Source organism: Amblyraja radiata, chromosome 5 (assembly GCF_010909765.2).
Source record: "Amblyraja radiata isolate CabotCenter1 chromosome 5, sAmbRad1.1.pri, whole genome shotgun sequence".
In the NCBI taxonomy this organism is placed as follows: domain Eukaryota; kingdom Metazoa; phylum Chordata; class Chondrichthyes; order Rajiformes; family Rajidae; genus Amblyraja; species Amblyraja radiata.
This window is the reverse complement of record NC_045960.1, coordinates 3253973-3272241: the sequence shown is the minus strand read 5'-3', so window position 1 is coordinate 3272241 and position 18269 is coordinate 3253973. Positions and strand designations below refer to the sequence as shown.

The window sequence follows — 18269 nt, the reverse complement described above, 5'->3', positions numbered from 1 at the left end:
CTGGTGTTTGTGTGTGGGGGACCTTGGGGAAAATACCCCTGGTGTTTGTGTGGGAGGGGACTGGAGATCACCAGGCTTGTGTGTGATGGGGGGCACATTGAGTGAAGGAGCTTTCTTTGTCTCTGTCCGCGCGGCTGAATTAGATTCTTGAACCTTCTGAATCTTCTGAATATGTTGTCGGCAGGGCAGTACTCTGCATATCGCCAACTTGGATGTGTTGTGATACGTAGGTGCCCCCTTAAAACTGTCTAGTGAAGGTGATTTGACTAGATTGTTGTCTAGTTTATTCCATTTCTTAAGGTTCTTACAAAGAATGAGTTCTTATAAATATCTGTCCTGGCGAATGGGGTTTCTATTTGTATATCATTACTCTTTCCTGTTCTCCTTTCTGTTGAGTATGTTATGTATCTATCTGCAGTTATGTCCACGATCCCCTTTTAAATCTTGTACAACATGGCTAGTCTGTTCCTTGTCCTTCTTGTTTCCAGCGTTTCCCACTCCAGGTCGGACAGCATCTGGGTGACACTGCTACCTCTATTGTAGTTCCCGATGCAAAAGCGTGCTGCTTTCCTCTGTACCCCTTCTAGTTTGTTGATATGACCACTTTTGTATGGATCCCAGGCGCATGAAGCATATTCCAGTAAGGATCTAACCAATGATGTATATGCTGTGGTTTTCACTTCCTTTGGGCAGAAGCAGAGGTTTCGTCTAAGGAATCTTAGTGTCCGGTTGCCTTTAGTGACCGTGTTGTCCATGTGTTCCCCCCACGAAAGCTTGCTATCAAGATGAATTCCAAGGTATGGTTGTGAACTTGTACGATTAAGTATTTGTCCACAGAAGATAAAGTCTCGAGTAGGTGGTTTCTTCTTATTTGAAATTATCATAATTGAGCATTTGGTTGGATTGAAGCTCATCTTCCATGTGTTTTGCCATCATTCCAAGGACTTGAGGTTTTCTTGTAAGGAGTTCATATCCTCTACATCAGTGACAGGTGTATATACAAGACAATCATCTGCGAAGAGTCTTGTTTTACAATGTATGTGTTCATGTAGATCATTAATGTACGTCAGGAACAACAGTGGTCCGAGAACCGTGCCTTGCCGTACTTCTGACAGTACTTGTTCTTCAGAAGAAATGTTTCATTCACAGGCCACCCTCTGTGTCCGGTTTGTGAGAAAGTCCCTAATCCAGTTATGTAGACTATTTCTGATGCCATAGTAATCCAGTTTTCCTAGGAGCCTTTCATGAGGAACTTTATCGAACGCTTTTGAAAAGTCCAGGATTGCCATATGTATAGATTTCCCCTTAGTCTTTGTGATGTCATCAAATAGTGACAATAAGTTGTGTTTCTGTTGAACGTTTTGCTCTGAAGCCATGTTGTGAGTCCACCAGCATCCTATTCTTTTCGAAATGGTCTATGATGTGAGAGTGTATGATGTGTTCAAAGATCTTACATGTAACACTGGGCAGTGAAACTGGTCTGTAATTCTCAGGCGCAGCCTTATTGCCCTTCTTAAATATTGCACAGATGTTTGCTTCCTTCCACTGTCGTGGTAGTGACCCACAATCAAATGAGGTCTGGAATAAATCTGTGAGTATGGGTGTTATTTTTGATGTGAACATCTTTAGAAACCATGGTGGCAACTGATCTGGGCCCGCTGCTTTGTTTGGCATTAGGTTCTGTAGTTGTGTTAATACTCCTCATGGATATGCAATGGAAGACATTTAAAGACTGCATGGATGAACTACAAAAATTGTTCATCCCAGTTTGGCAAAAGAATAAATCAGGGAAGGTAGTGCATCCGTGGATAACAAGGGAAATCAGGGATAGTATCAAAGCGAAGGACGATGCGTACAAATTAGCCAGAAAAAGCAGCATACCGGAGGACTGGGAGAAATTCAAAGACCAGCAGAGGAGGACAAAGGGCTTAATTAGGAAAGGACAAATAGATTATGAAAGAAAACAGGCAGGGAACATAAAAACTGACTGCAAAAGTTTTTATAGATATGTGAAAAGAAAGAGATTAGTTAAAACAAATGTAGGTCCCTTGCAGTCAGAAACAGGTGAGTTGATCATGGGGAACAAGGATATGGCGGACGAATTGAATAACTACTTCGGTTCCGTCTTCACTAAGGAAGACATAAATAATCTGCCGGAAATAGCAGGGGACCGCGGGTCAAATGAGTTGGAGGAATTGAGTGAAATCCAGGTTAGCCGGGAAGTGGTGTTGGGTAAATTGAATGGATTAAAGGCCGATAAATCCCCAGGGCCAGATAGGCTGCATCCCAGAGTACTTAAGGAAGTAGCTCCAGAAACAGTGGATGCATTAGTAATAATCTTTCAAAACTCTTTAGATTCTGGAGTAGTTCCTGAGGATTGGCGGGTAGCAAACGTAACCCCACTTTTTAAGAAGAGAGGGAGAGAGAAAACGGGGAGTTACAGACCAGTTAGTCTAACATCGGTAGTGGGGAAACTACTAGAGTCAGTTATTAAAGATGGGATAGCAGCACATTTGGAAAGTGGTGAAATCATTGGACAAAGTCAGCATGGATTTACAAAAGGTAAATCATGTCTGACGAATCTTATAGAATTTTTCGAGGATGTAACTAGTAGCGTGGATAGGGGAGAACCAGTGGATGTGGTGTATCTGGACTTCCAGAAGGCTTTCGACAAGGTCCCACATAAGAGATTAGTATACAAACTTAAAGCACACGGCATTGGGGGTTCAGTATTGATGTGGATAGAGAACTGGCTGGCAAACAGGAAGCAAATAGTAGGAGTAAACGGGTCCTTTTCACAATGGCGGGCAGTGACTAGTGGGGTACCGCAAGGCTCAGTGCTGGGACCCTAGCTATTTACAATATATATTAATGATCTGGATGAGGGAATTGAAGGCAATATCTCCAAGTTTGCGGATGACACTAAGCTGGGGGGCAGTGTTAGCTGTGAGGAGGATGCTAGGAGACTGCAAGGTGACTTGGATAGGCTGGGTGAGTGGGCAAATGTTTGGCAAATGCAGTATAATGTGGATAAATGTGAGGTTATCCATTTTGGTGGCAAAAACAGGAAAGCAGACTTTTATCTAAATGGTGACCGACTAGGAAAAGGGGAGATGCAGCGAGACCTGGGTGTCATGGTACACCAGTCGTTGAAAGTAGGCATGCAGGTGCAGCAGGCAGTGAAGAAAGCGAATGGTATGTTAGCTTTCATAGCAAAAGGATTTGAGTATAGGAGCAGGGAGGTTCTACTGCAGTTGTACAGGGTCTTGGTGAGACCACACCTGGAGTATTGCGTACAGTTTTGGTCTCCAAATCTGAGGAAGGACATTATTGCCCTAGAGGGAGTGCAGAGAAGGTTCACCAGACTGATTCCTGGGATGTCAGGACTGTCTTATGAAGAAAGATTGGATAGGCTTGGTTTATACCCTCTATAATTTAGGAGATTGAGAGGGGATCTTATAGAAACTTATAAAATTCTTAAGGGGTTGGACAGGCTAGATGCAGGAAGATTGCTCCCGATGTTGGGGAAGTCCAGGACAAGGGGTCACAGCTTAAGGATAAGGGGGAAATCATTTAAAGCCGAGATGAGAAGAACTTTTTTCACACAGAGAGTGGTGAATCTCTGGAACTCACTGCCACAGAGGGTAGTCGTGGCCAGTTCATTGGCTATATTTAAGAGGGAGTTTGATGTGGCCCTTGTGGCTAAGGGGATCAGGGTGTATGGAGAGAAGGCAGGTACAGGATACTGAGTTGGATGATCAGCCATGATCATATTGAATGGCGGTGCAGTCTCGAAGGGCCGAATGGCCTACTCCTGCACCTAATTTCTATGTTTCTATGTTTCTATCACTAGTACTTGGGGTGTGTGCATGTGTTAGCGGCGGTGTGTATGTGGGGCGGGGGGGGGGGGGTGGAATACATAATCCTTATATATATGGGGAAGGAGGAGGTAAAGGTAATCCCCTGGTGTGTGTGAGTGAGCGTGTGTGTGTGTGTGTGTGTGTGTGTGTGTGTGTGTGTGTGTAGGAGATGGAGGATATTCCACTCGTGTGTGTGGGAGTGGTGGGGGATATTGCCCTGGTTGGTAATGTAGAGACGATTCTGTGTACGTGGGATGTGCTTAGTGTCGGGGTTATCGGACATATCCTGGTGTGTCATAAGATCATTTCATAGGAGCAGAATTAGGCCATTCGACCCATCTAGCCTTGTCCGGCATTCAATCACATATCCATTTGCGGAGGGGAACCTTCCTGGCCCGACTCCCCCGAGACTATGGGTCGTGCAGACTTTCTAACGACCTTGCGCCCCACTGGCGTGGCGTCGGTGCTATGAGGCAACAAGTCTGGAGTCACTGACCTTCCCGCCGGCGACTGAATAGGTGAACTGCGCGGCCGTTCGCTACCCACACTCCCGCGGTTTTCCACAGCTTTTCCAAAGGCTCGCATCGCCTGCACCTTAGACGCTTTCTCCATGTTGAAAACTTGATCCAGAAAACAAGACTTACTCCAACCCAGAAAGCGACATTCTCCCCATAACACCATAACATCGGACTCCCGTACTAATCAATACGTTATCTATCGCTGCCTTTAACATATCCACTGACTTGGCCTCCACAGCCTTCTGCGGCAGGATGGGGGTGGATTCCCCCTGGCGCGTATCTCTGAAGGGAAAGGAGGTTTCCTTTGTGCGTGGGTGGTGGTAGAGAAGAGATGAAGGAGATTCTCCCGCTTCCTGTGAGTGGCGAATCTGCTCTATCTGTCATGTCCGGGAGTTGGGGGGGGGGGGGGGGGGGGGGGGGCGGGGAGTTGTAGATATCTGTAAACTGACCTGCGTCTAGCCGCCCCATTCTCTCAGTTGGTTATCTGTACACTGACCGCTGTTTCTCTATCCTTCTCAGGGGAATGTATTTCCACTGAATAGTGTATTACGTCTCTCCATCTCTGCGAGGTTATTTGTGCAGTGATTGGTATTTCTCCCAATCCCTCGCTCTCAGGGAAGTTTAGTTTCTTCTCATTTGCAGCGAGGTACAGTGAAAAAATGTTGATGCGTACTGACCAGTCAGCGGATATACATCCACTTTGCCATCAGTCCGTTCAATCCATCTCGATTGAGTCATCCACAGTGTACAGATATATGATACAGGGAATAACGTTTAGTGCAAGATAAGTCCACTCAAGCGTCGGGTGTGTTTAGAATCGTCCACCATCCAGAGGGAGATGGGACAGTGGTCACTGGGTATCACAGCAGGTATCACCGACGCAGTCGTCGATGTAACGGAGGTCGTTCTGGGATAAAGACAGTGTACGCCTGGAACGGAGATTAATCAACGTACCCTACAAAGAGCAGGCATAGCTGGAGCCCATGCCAGTGGCCAAAGCTACACATTTGATTTGGCGTAAGTGTGAAGATCTATCCTATCTATCCTATCTATCCTATCTATTCTATCTATCTATCTATCTATCTATCTATCTATCTATCTATCTATCTATCTATCTATCTATCTATCTATCTATCTATCTATCTATCTATCTATCTATCTATCTATCTATCTATCTATCTATCTATCTATCTATCTATCTATCTCCATATAACAATTACAGCACGGAAACAGGCCATCTCGACCCTTCTAGTCCGTGCCGAACACGTATTCTCCCCTAGTCCCATATACCTGCGTTCAGACCATAACCCTCCATTCCTTTCCCGTCCATATAACTATCCAATTTATTTTTAAATGATAAAATCGAACATGCCTCCACCACCTTCACTGGAAGCTCATTCCACACAGCCACCACTCTCTGAGTAAAGAAGTTCCCCTCATGTTACCCCTAAACTTCTGTCCCTTAATTCTCAAGTCATGTCCCCTTGTTTGAATCTTCCCTACTCTCAGTGGGAAAAGCTTATCCACGTCAACTCTGTCTATCCCTCTCATCATTTTAAAGACCTCTATCAAGTCCCCCCTTAACCTTCTGCGCTACAAAGAATAAAGACCTAACTTGTTCAACCTTTACAGAGGGAGAACTATCTATCTGTCTGTCTGTCTGTCTGTCTGTCTGTCTGTCTGTCTGTCTGTCTGTCTGTCTGTCTGTCTGTCTGTCTGTCTGTCTGTCTGTCTGTCTGTCTGTCTGTCTGTCTGTCTGTCTGTCTGTCTGTCTGTCTGTCTCTTTCTGTCTGTCTGTCTGTCTGTCTGTCTGTCTGTCTGGTTGTTCAGCAAATTAACTATATGGCTATGGAGCAAATCAGATATCTGTCTAGCTATCTTGTTATTCGGCTTGCTGTCTAGCTATCTCGCTATTCAGCAGATTACATGGCCACGCAGTCATCTAGCCTTCTCAACATCTAGCCTGCTAGCCGACTAGCCAGCTAGTCTGCTTGGAGTAAGCCAGCTACCCATCTTGCCTTCTAACGTCTAGCCGTCGAGCCATTTATATACCAAGCAAGGTAGCCATCTATCCATTTGGCCATCTAGCCAGCTAGTCGTCTAGTCACATAGCCATCTAGTTGTATAGTTATGTGCAAATCGCTACCTATTTAACCAGCTATCCATCTAGTTGTCTAGCAAATTAACTACGTGGCTATCCAGCAATCCAGATATATGGCTATAGCTATCTTGTCATCGTTATTCGGTTAGCTATCTAGCTATGTAGCTATCTGGCCATCTAGCTGACTAGCTAGCAGGACGGATCAGTCTGAAGAAGGGTCTAGATGCTGTAATCTAAAATCGTTGCCCCGTTCCTGGGGTTTCCCCATATCCCTTGATTCATTTTGCCCTTACAGCTAAATCTATGTCTCTCTTGAAAACACCCAGTGGACTGGCCTCCACCCATCTGTGGCAGAGAATTCCACAGATTCACAACTCTCTGGGTGAAAATGTTTTTCCTCAGTCCTAAATGGGCGATCAGTTCTCCATAAACAGTGACCCCTGGTTCTGGATCCCCGCAACATCGGGAAAATTTTTCTTGTATCTAGCTTATCCAATCCTTTAAGATATCTATAAGATCCCCTCCCATTCTAAATTCCAGTGAATACAAGCACAGTCGACCAATTCTTTCATCACATGTCAATCCCGTAATGAACCTACCTTGCAATCCCTCAATAGCAATAATGTCCTTCCTCAAATTAGGAGACCAAAATTGCACACAATACTCCAGGTGCGGTCTCACGCTGTACAACTGCAGTAAGATCTCCTTGCTCCTACACTCAAATTCTCTCGCAATTAAAGCCAACATGCCATTAGCTTTCTTCACTACCTGCTGTACCTGCATGTTGTTGTGGCGTCTCCCAAGGGTCGGGCCATCTTAACTGTCAAACCCCTCGGCACGGGAATGGTCCAGTCCAGATACGGCCCTTAACCAGAGGGTTTAAAGGCAAGGGTTTGGGTGCCATCTTTCTCTCGTGGACTTCCCTACAACCGGGGAGAATATAAATAAAGGTGCCTCTCGAAATACCTGACTCCTCTCTTTCGTTTCGTGACCGACGCACCACTCATGCTTACTTTCAGTGACTGATGGATAAGCACACCCAGGTCTCGTTGCACTTCCCCTTTTCCAAATCTGACACCATTACGATAGTAATCTGCCTTCCTGTTCTTGCCACTAAAGCGGATAACCTCACATATATGTTGGGAGGTGCAGCACTCCTTCAGCGGTAAGTTTAAAAACATCAGGTAAGTGTACAACTTAGTCGGAGGTCGCTTTCTGGGTTGGAGTAAGTCTTGTTTTCAGGATCAAGTTTTCAACATGGAGAAAGCGTCTAAGGTGCAGGCGATGCGAGCCTTTGGAAAAGCTGTGGAAAACCGCGGGAGTGTGGGTAGCGAACGGCCGCGCAGTTCACCTATTCAGTCGCCGGCGGGAAGGTCAGTGACTGCAGACTTGTTGCCTCATAGCATCGTCGCCGCGCCAGTGGGACGCAAGGTCGTTAGAAAGTCTGCACGGCCCATAGTCTCGGGGGAGTCGGGCCAGGAGGGTTCCCCTCCGCAAATGGATACCGTGTTTGCACGGTTATCAAAAATGGAGCTCTTTATGGAGAGGATGCTCCATCAGGGCACATTCCGGGAGGAGGAATTGTATCTGCGCCAGCCTGAAGGAGAGGCCGCGCCAGCAGCGCCTGAAATAGGGCTGCTCAATCGCTCCATCTTGGAGGAGGAGAGCGTAACGGGTCAGTTTTATTCTGACGCCGAATCTGTGGGGGAATTTACCCCAAGGGATGAAGGGCACCAGCCAGAATTTCCATGCCTGGCAGCAAGATTTTCAATCCCAAGGGAGTCAGGGGAGCCGCTGCGGGATGACTTGGCCACAACCATCAATTATATAGTCTCACATCAACTGCAAGAGCTGACTATGGACGAAACAGCTAAGAAATATGAGACCCCGGTTAACTGTGTGCTACTTAAAGTACCGGCGGTAAATCATGTGATATGAAGTGATATATCATGTGATATATGGGCATTGGCATCCGGGCCCAAGAAATGAAGCTTCAGCGGGTCCTGAAGTTGCTCGGCTCGGGCATTACGGCGTTCGCCAGATCGGTGGAAGAGGGGCACCTGTCTGAGACGCAGCAGGATGCCTTAGCCCTCATGTGCAGTGCACATTTTGAAATTAATTGTTTAAGGAAAAGGTGCCATCCGCCCGACCATCCACCCAAACTTTGCGGCGCTGTGTAAGCCCAGCAATATTCAGCCGCAAATTTGCTGTTTGGGGAAGACCTCGCGAAGAGAGTGAAGGAACTCGACGACGAGGGAAGAACGGTGGGAATAATTAGGATGGAGAGTGACATTGTTAATTCAGAAACAAGGGTCCTGAACTTAAAGAAAGGAGACGTTGAAGGTATGAGACGTGAATTGGCCAAGATAGACTGGCCAATGATTCTTAAAGGGTTGACGGTGAATATGCAATGTAGGGCTTTTAAAAACTGCATGGATGAACTACAGCAATTGTTCATCCCAGTTTGGGAAAAGAATAAATCAGGGAAGGTAGTGCATCCGTGGATAACAAGGGAAAACAGGGATAGAATCAAAACAAAAGATGAAGCGTACAAATTAGCCAGAAAAAGCAGCCTACCATAGGACTGGGAGAAATTAAGAGTCCAGCAGAGGAGGACAAAAGGCTTAATTAGGAAAGGGAAAATAGATTATGAAAGAAAACTGGCATGGAAAATAAAAATTGACTGCAAAATTTTTATAGATTATGTGAAGAGGAAAATAATAATAATAATAATAATAATAATAATAATGGATGGAATTTATATAGCGCCTTTCTAGAGTACTCAAGGCGCTTTAGATCGCATCATTCATACATTCCTCAGTCACACTCGGTGGTGGTGAGCTACTTCTGTAGCCACAGCTGCCTGATGAAAGCGTGGCTGCTAATCTGCGCCTACGGCCTCTCCGACCACCACCAATCACTCACACACATTCACACACAGGCAAAGGTGGGTGAAGTGTCTTGCCCAAGGACACAACGACAGTATGCACACCAAGCGGGATTCGAACCAGCTACCTTCCGGTCGCCAGCCGAACACTTAGCCCATTGCGCCATCTGTCGTCGTAAAAGATTAGTTAAAACAAATGTAGGTCCCTTGCACTCAGAAACAGGTGAATTGATCATGGGGAACAAGGACATGGCAGACCAATTGCATAACTACTTTGGTTCTGTCTTCACTAAGGAAGACATAAATAATCTGCCGGAAATAGCAAGGGACCGGGGGTTAAATAAGATAAAGGAACTGAATGAAATCCAGGTTAGCCGGGAAGTGGTGTTAGGTAAATTGAATGGATTAAAGGCCGATAAATCCCCGGGGCCAGATAAATTGCATCCCAGAGTACTTAAGGAAGTAGCCGCAGAAATAGTGGATGCATTAGTGATAATTTTTCAAAACTCTTTAGATTCTGGAGTAGTTCCTGAGGACTGGAGGGTAGCTAATCTAACCCCACTATTTTAGAAAGGGAGACAGAGATTAAACGGGGAATTACAGACCAGTTAGTCTAACATCGGTGGTGGGGAAACTGCTAGAGTCAGTTATTAAAGATGGGATAGCAGCACATTTGGAAAGTGGTGAATTCATTGGACAAAGTCAGCATGGATTTATGAAAGGTAAATCATGTCTGACGAATCTTATAGAATTTTTCGAGGATGTAACTAGTAGAGTGAATAAGGGAGAACCTGTGGATGTGTTATATCTGGACTTTCAGAAGGCTTTCGACAAGGTCCCATATAAGAGATTAGTATGCAAACTTAAAGCACACGGTATTGGGGGTTCAGTATTGATGTGGATAGAGAACTGGCTGGCAGACAGGAAGCAAAGAGTAGGAGTAAACGGGTTCTTTTCAGAATGGCAGGCAGTGATTAGTGGGGTACCGCAAGGCTCAGTGCTGGGACCCCAGCTATTTACAATATATATGAATGATCTGGATGAGGGAATTGAATGCAACATCTCCAGTTTGCGGATGACACGAAGCTGGGGGGCAGTGTTAGCTGTGAGGAGGATGTTAGGAGGCCGAAAGGTGACTTGGATAGGTTGGGTGAGTGGGAAAATGCATGGCGGATGCAGTATAATGTGGATAAATGTGAGGTTATCCACTTTGGTGGCAAAAACATGAAAGTAGATTATTATCTGAATGGTGGCCGATTAGGAAAAGGGGAGATGCAACGAGACCTGGGTGTCATGGTACACCAGTCATTGCAAGTAGGAATGCAGGTGCAGCAGGCAGTGAAGAAAGCAAATGGTATGTTAGCATTCATAGCAAAAGGATTTGAGTATAAGAGCAGGGATGTTCTACAGCAGTTGTACAGGGTCTTGGTGAGACCACACCTGGAGTATTGCGTACAGTATTGGTCTCCGAATCTGAGGAAAGACATTCTTGCCATAGAGGGAGTACAGAGAAGGTTCACCAGACTGATTCCTGGGATGGCAGGACTTTCATATAAAGAAAAACTGGATAGACTCGGCTTGTACACGCTAGAATTTAGAAGATTGAGGGGGGAACTTATAGAAACTTACAAAGTTCTTAAGGGGTTGGACAGGCTAGATGCAGGAAGATTATTCCCGATTTTGGGGAAGTCCAGAACTAGAGGTCACAGTTTAAGGATAAGAGGGAAGTCTTTTAGGACCGAGATGAAAAAATGATTTTTTACACAGAGAGTGGTGAATCTGTGGAATTCTCTGCCACAGAAGATAGTTGAGGCCAGTTCATTGGCTATATTTAAGAGGGAGTTAGATGTGGCCCTTGTGGCTAAAGGGATCAGGGGGTATGGAGACAAGGCAGGGATGGGATACTGAGTTGGATGATCAGCCATGATCATATCGAATGGCGGTGCAGGCTCGAAGGGCCGAATGACCTACTCCTTCACCTATTTTCTGTGTTTCTATGTTTCTATGATTAAACCACCGGTGGTCAGCAAAATTGTTCGGCGGCAGTACACCTACAGACGGCAGTACCCCTACCCTGCAGAGTCCGGGTCTGGTCAAGGAATAAGCCGGCCATTCACTAATGTGCACAGCTGGCGTGCTGTAACAGGTGCAGACATTGCAGAAGCTGCGGCTAGACAGAATGGAAGTGGATGCAGATGCCGTTACGTTTTACATTTATGAACTAGTCAAGCAGAGCAGACCAGATCTGACAGTGTTTAAGATCATATTTTCGGCATTTCGGATTCACGTCTATGTCACACTTGCTATTCACGTCACACTTGCTATATTATATCAAGGCCACCAGAACCCTAAGAGGTGTGGAATCAGCATTGTTTAATAGCCACAAAAAAACGCATAAGAAAGTGTCGGTTCAGACCAATTCAAGGTGGCTGAAGCAGGTTCTGCTTTATGCGGGTATTGACACTGACAATTTTAAATCTCCTTCCGCCAGGGCGGCATCAACGTCAGCGGCCAGGGCAATGGACGTCCCCGTCGACTATATCCTCGCGGCCGCAGGATGGTCAAGTGAATTGATTTTTCAAAAATTCTACAATAGGCCGATTGCCGAACCAGGGCTATTTGCCCATTCAGTTTTGAGTTCAGTTTAGCCTCCCCCTGAGATGGAGGGGTTGCTATTGATTTTCTTTATTAAAATAAACCATTAATACATTTAAATCAATGTCATGGTTAATGCATTGTTGATTATTCACTCATCCTGAGTCAATCGATGCAGTGAGACGCCGGGATTTGAAATCACAGAGCTTTGAAATCTTCACGGAATCACTCACGTGATTCCGAAATAAAATAGTAAGATTAAACGAGAACTTACCAGTTTGAAGTTTGATCTTTATTTTATGAGGAGTTACGTTGGTGATTACGTGCCCTCCGCTCCCAACCCTCTCTCACAAAGGTCATCTGGTAGTTCTAGGTTTCTTATCTTACTATGTTACTTCAATTACTGTTACTTGTGATTTCATACCGCTGCTTTGAAGCTTGATGCGCATGACGCGCATGCGGACTGGCGGGGCTTCTTCACGTAATCACCAAGCAACTCCTCATGAAATAAAGATCATATTATCACTATTATACAGCATTTCCCATGCATCTGCCCGCTCACCCAATCTATCCGTCACCCTGCAGGCTCATAGCATCTTCCTCGCATCTCACACTACCATCCATCTGAGTGTCATCCGCAAATTTGGAGATGTCACATTTAATTCCCTCGTCCAAATCGTTAATATGTATTGTGAATAACTGAGGTCCCAGCACTGAGCCTTGCGGCATTCCAGTAGTCGCTGCATTCGTTCATGCATCTATACCTCCATACACCACCGTCCGTATCTCTCATTTCCATTTCACCCGACTCTCCAGTCTGAAGAAGGACTCGACCCGAAACGTCACATATTCCTTTTCTCCAGAGGTGCTGTCTGACCCGCTGAATTACTGGAAGATTTTTGTGTCTACCTTCGATCCTCAGTATGACATTGGGTTAAAAATAAAACGCAATTTACACCTCTCCTCGAGACGTCTCATCAGACCCATTACAAAGGGCAGTAAAACATCTTTACCCGGTTGGCAAAGATTCACATTAGAAAGGCCAATGGAACATGCGGCTCACCACGGTTGCGAGTTATTTCAATGACATGAACATCAATTCCCCCATCGATCTCTAACGCGTCCAAATTTCTCATCATCTAAATGTGTTATTTTTGCACCACAATGAATGACGTCATATTTCTCATCCAATGTTGCATCGCCAATAACCATCAACACGCATTCAGTTTATGTGCGCCGCTGAAGCATCTCTACACCCTTCCCCCGACCAACATACAAACACCTCCGTTGTTTCTGCACAGGACGCTAGCTATCAGCCGCGTGGTTCAAATAGCTGGTCCCAAACTCTGATCACTGTGACATCTCATCAATCTTACCCTACCAACCTGATCGAGATCAGTCAGTGCCAATATTATCCTTCTGCACATAGTCTTTGGAGAAAGAGTGTAGAAACAGGCCCTTCGGTCCACCGATGACGTACCCAGCGATCACCTCGCACACTTACACTATCCTTCACACTAGGGACAATGTCAAATTTACATAAACCAATTAATTTACGAACCTGTACATATTTGCAATGCATTCGAAGGGAATGGGATGCTTTATTTAGCGATGTTACAATACTCACCTTCAGCGGCGCTGCGGTTCTGCCACTGGCCGTGCGCGCGACTTTGGCGCCTTTGAGGGGGAGGGGGGGGGGGGGTCGATTAAAATGCCGTTTTGTACTGCCTATCGGAGACGGACATCCTCGGGCTGCTACGCTGCTGGTGAAAACCCGATCCGCCTCCCGTTCCCGCTATATTTAAAAAGCTAATCGCTGGACAATTTAATATTTGTATTAAATAAAAAGCGACTTCGAACGCCCTCAACGCCTACAACGTGACGGCAAGAAGGAGACGAAACAAAATGTAAACCGTTTATTTTGCATATAATCTTGCTTCTTGGGATGGCTTTAATCTAATTTTACGTTGCGAAAATGTGATTTGGGCCCCATACGAACCGGCAGTGTTTTTACTGCCGATATGCCGTTCAAATTCACCGCAAATTCAACGTTCCAATCGATCGCGTTCCAGAAGCAAGATGATTAAAAATGCCCATTATTTTTGGAGATAGGCCGTCTTAATTGTCTATATATAGTGTTATTCTCTCTCTCCATGGTCATTATTTTTAAACTAAGTATCACAACAGTTTGAGTCACATGTATTGTGCAAAAAACAATAATTTGATTATATTTTGGGTAGCTGTTTCTAGATTAATTTATGGGAATTAAACATTAAATTCCTTCCATATGACATATACATTCATGACAGTGAGATTTAAAAATCATGGTATATTGTGAATTCTATTGTGAATGGGATTAGTTTGTTATTTGGATACTTAGGCTATTTAAAAAAAATCATTTTCTTAAGAAATGGGATCTACAGGACATTGTTAATGGGAAAGTAGTGGGCAGAAAGGCATGTCATGTGTGGTTTGAAGAGCAAAAATTTGTAGTTTACAATTCCAAAATTGAAAAGTTGAGGAAAAACAAGTTGTACAGAGTTGCTTATTGGTTACAATCTGAGGAGTATGATGATGCTACTGTTTATGATATGCCAATTTACCAGCTAGCAAAAGATCTTCTCCATAAAGACTTGGTCTATTGCTAGAAATTGTAATTTATTTACCTATCTGTTACGGACTTACAACATATAATACAATAATATTAAAGTTCTGATCTTGAGAATATCACATTTTTGAATTTTCAAGGCAGTCTGGGTGTTTATTACTATTTCCTTCACAACGGTCAGTTTTGTAATTAGCGACAATTAGGTAGTTAACTAATTATATGCTTTAATTTCAGGTCATCCAAGTAAGATGTTTTATGTTTGTTTCAGAATGCTTCAATCTATAATAACTGAAACTTTCATTCAGTTCTCTTAATTTTTAAGAAAGTTATGGGCTTTTGACTCTCCTCGATCACAGCTTTTATCTTGTCAATGGAAAAGCAATAGGGAACAAGATGCTAATTTCCGAGTATGAAAATGGCCATAACTTTTTTTTATTGAAGATATAAAAGTGAATTAGGTGTCATATTAAACTTCTTTTTATGCTTTATCTGATGGGATAAATTGCAGACTTGATTTTTTAAATCTCAAAATGTTGTAACTTTGCTACTTTGTTGTCCCATGTGACAAGGCATAGTGAATTTCTTGCTTGCCCACCCAGGGTATGCAATAGTCGCCACAACCGGGCCGACAAACATACAATGTACACTCGCCGGCTCCTCCTTTGTTCTTTCCCCTCCTCTTCCCCTCCCACTCTCCGGAGTCCTCCATTGTTCACCCCCCCCCCCCACTCAGTGATCACCCCACGCCAGGTCCTCCATTGTTCATTGTTCATCGCCATGATCATACTAATATCTCGTAATAATATTATTCATTTCTACAGGTGAGCTGATAGTCTTGTTCGCTCCAAAGAGAAATAAATCCCAACCTATCCAGCCTGTCACAATTGAAACTCTCCAGTCCGGGGAAAATCCTTGTTGATTATATTGCAACTGGATACCGATGCAGCAACACAGAAGCGCACTGTGCTACACTCACTCCGCAGGCAGTGGTCTGATGGACATGTCTCTTTGAACACGACCTTGGTAAATGCAGCGAGTGAACAAGAAACATGGGTGACCCGATTTCGATGCGAAACTATTCTTACTCCCTTGTGGTGGACTCTCCGGCATCCACAGTCTATGTTACAGAGGTAGAGGAGAGAAAAAGACAATATCTGTGAGAGTGTTTGCTACTGCTTAGTGCGATAATACGCTGATGATGAAGCGACATATTTCACAGGTTATTATGTCTTGATATGTATACAACATTCTGTCAATATTTTCACATTGGGGTCTCCAGGTTTGTTCGTGTTATAGATAAAACCCCCACCTCAATAAAACGTTATTCTACATTTGTTTCCAGGAGAGTGTCCCCTAATCCAGTGCCTCACTCCTTTGGTTCTAAATGCGGCGGCTCACGGAAATATGCTCCCTGCATCTCGCCTGCCTCTCTCTATCAGAACTTTGCAAATCAAATTCATGTGCTCCATCATTCTATTCTCTATTGTCCGTGACATCTCGGACCCCATCAGGGCTTATATTTTCATATTTCCGGGCATGCGCTACCAACGCCATGCTCAGCATGCGATCAACTAAGTGGTGTGTTACCTGTTCAACGAGAATGTAAATTCTAATCACATCAATGTTTCAATCATCGTGCTCGCGATGGAAGCATAATCGTAACCGACCCCGATTTAACATTTCTAATATAACCGACAGAGGAAATGTAATCAGCTCTCAATTTAACCTTCCCCCCTTTATCCTCAAACATATCACGATAGTATCGCCACTGGATACATTTCTCGTCATATTTTCAAATAAAGACTTGCTCTTTGAAACTTAATAATATTGATTTCCCTGCGGAAATATTCGCCGTTAACATCTACGGGTGGTAAAGTAGGTCCGTTGTGGTGCAAAAATAACACAGGGAATAATATACGACATAAGATAAAAACGTGAGACGTCTCTTGAGGAGATATCATTGCTGACGTTGGCGTCGGAAATCGATTTATTAAAAATCTCGAGGGCGGAAAGGGAGATTGTAAGGTACAGCAATGTATGGCAGAAGCGGAAACTCGATCGAATAAAAAACGCCACGGTCTCTAAATATCTTGGAGCAAAACGTAATTAACATGAAAATAAAGTGTGCGATGGGAGTTCGACAAAAATGCTGGAGAAACTCAGCAGGTGAGGCAGCATCTATGGAGCGAAGGAAATAGGCAATGTTTCGGGTCTTCTTCAGACTGATGTGAGGGTGGGGGGGAGGGGGGAGAAGCTATGCGATGGGAGTACAAGTTCGTGTATCGCTGGAACGCAGCGGACACAAGATATTCCATCAACAACGCCCTGTCCATCGTTCGCGGCAGTTCTCATCCGGGGCCAGGTAGCTGAAGAACAAGGTTTCAAAAGACGAACTCAATGCAGAACCATAGATGAAGTAGCCAGTGAACATTTTTATTTCATTTATTTAGACATTTATTCTCTCTGTGAAACAGCCTGCATTTTTTGCATTCAGCCCAACAGTATTTTATAAAACAAAATTTACACTTTGCGTGAAATGACGACCTATGTTACAAAATAATGTCTGGTGTCATCTGCCTTTCTCTCTATTTCACTAATTTCTTCATGAGATTGCAGAGGTACTTGAGCGCTAGGAATAGCTCGAACCTGAACCTTCTTTGCGTCACGGTGTAAATGGCCGTGTTTGTGCAGGAGCTCAGCAGCTGAAGCATTATCCCTATTTGTTTAAATGTTGGGGAGGGATCGATGTAACTCCTACGATTGAAAGCGCTCACAATTCGAAAGTAAGCAAAATGTGCGACCGTTGCGGACCAGAGCAGGATAAAACTCATGGAGATTGCAAATAGTAAAACGATGGACCGTCTGCGGTTTCTCGTCTCTTCGTCATTTCCTTTCTCTCCATGACCGAGATCCCGGAGATTCCTGCGGACCTTGCTAGCCACTAAAACGCGTCTGATAGTGAGCGCGTTGAACAACAAAATCAAACAAAATGGGAAAACTGGAGTTAACAACTGTTCAGTCCAAGAAAATGCAATCCATGGTGTCCGGGTGTAGAATTGTGATGCTATCATGCATCCTCGATCCTGCACATTTAGTACGCGGTATGGAACATATGCGAATGCCCAGGGGATGTTCTTTAAAGATAAGCCTACGCTCAGTGTGACTGTAATCAACATCGCGTTTCTCTCGGTACAATATTTAGTTTTTAGATGCTGCGTGGTAATGGCCACAAAGCGATCAAATGTAAACGCGGCCGTGAACCAAACTGAGCAGTCTACGGCCGCGGGAGCCAGGAAGTGCAGGAATCTGCACACATGAGTGTTGTTTAAGAAAGATTGCCGCCAATAAATTTCGGACACACGATACAAAATTACATTGCACATAATAACGGAGAGGTCCGCCGTTGACATGGCCAGTAGGTAACGAGTGATGCATTTGGATAGACCGCACTTTCCTCGGCACAGTATCACGATCGCCACGACGTTCACTGGAAGAGAATGAAACAAAACATACATGTACTTATCGCCTGATAAATAACAGATCACATTCAACAATTCTCCTGAATGAAGCCTGAACGGGTTAATCCGGACATCAATTGATTATGATTGCAAATTGTGAGTTCGTGACAGTGCAGCCGTTGATTTGTTTGCTTGGACATTGGTCACCTGCCTATCCGAAATTCACCAATGAATTTATCGAC

The 18269-nt window shown here is 44.4% G+C and overlaps 1 long non-coding RNA gene across 1 annotated transcript; it reads left to right on the top strand.

Annotated features, from left to right (window-relative positions):
• The first annotated feature begins 905 nt into the window (after nucleotides 1–905).
• LOC116972797 lies at nucleotides 906–18208 on the top strand. The gene is made up of 3 exons (XR_004411879.1): nucleotides 906–1021; nucleotides 4855–4857; nucleotides 18199–18208. It is a non-coding gene; the product is annotated as an uncharacterized LOC116972797 (long non-coding RNA).
• Nucleotides 18209–18269: the final 61 nt, after the last annotated feature.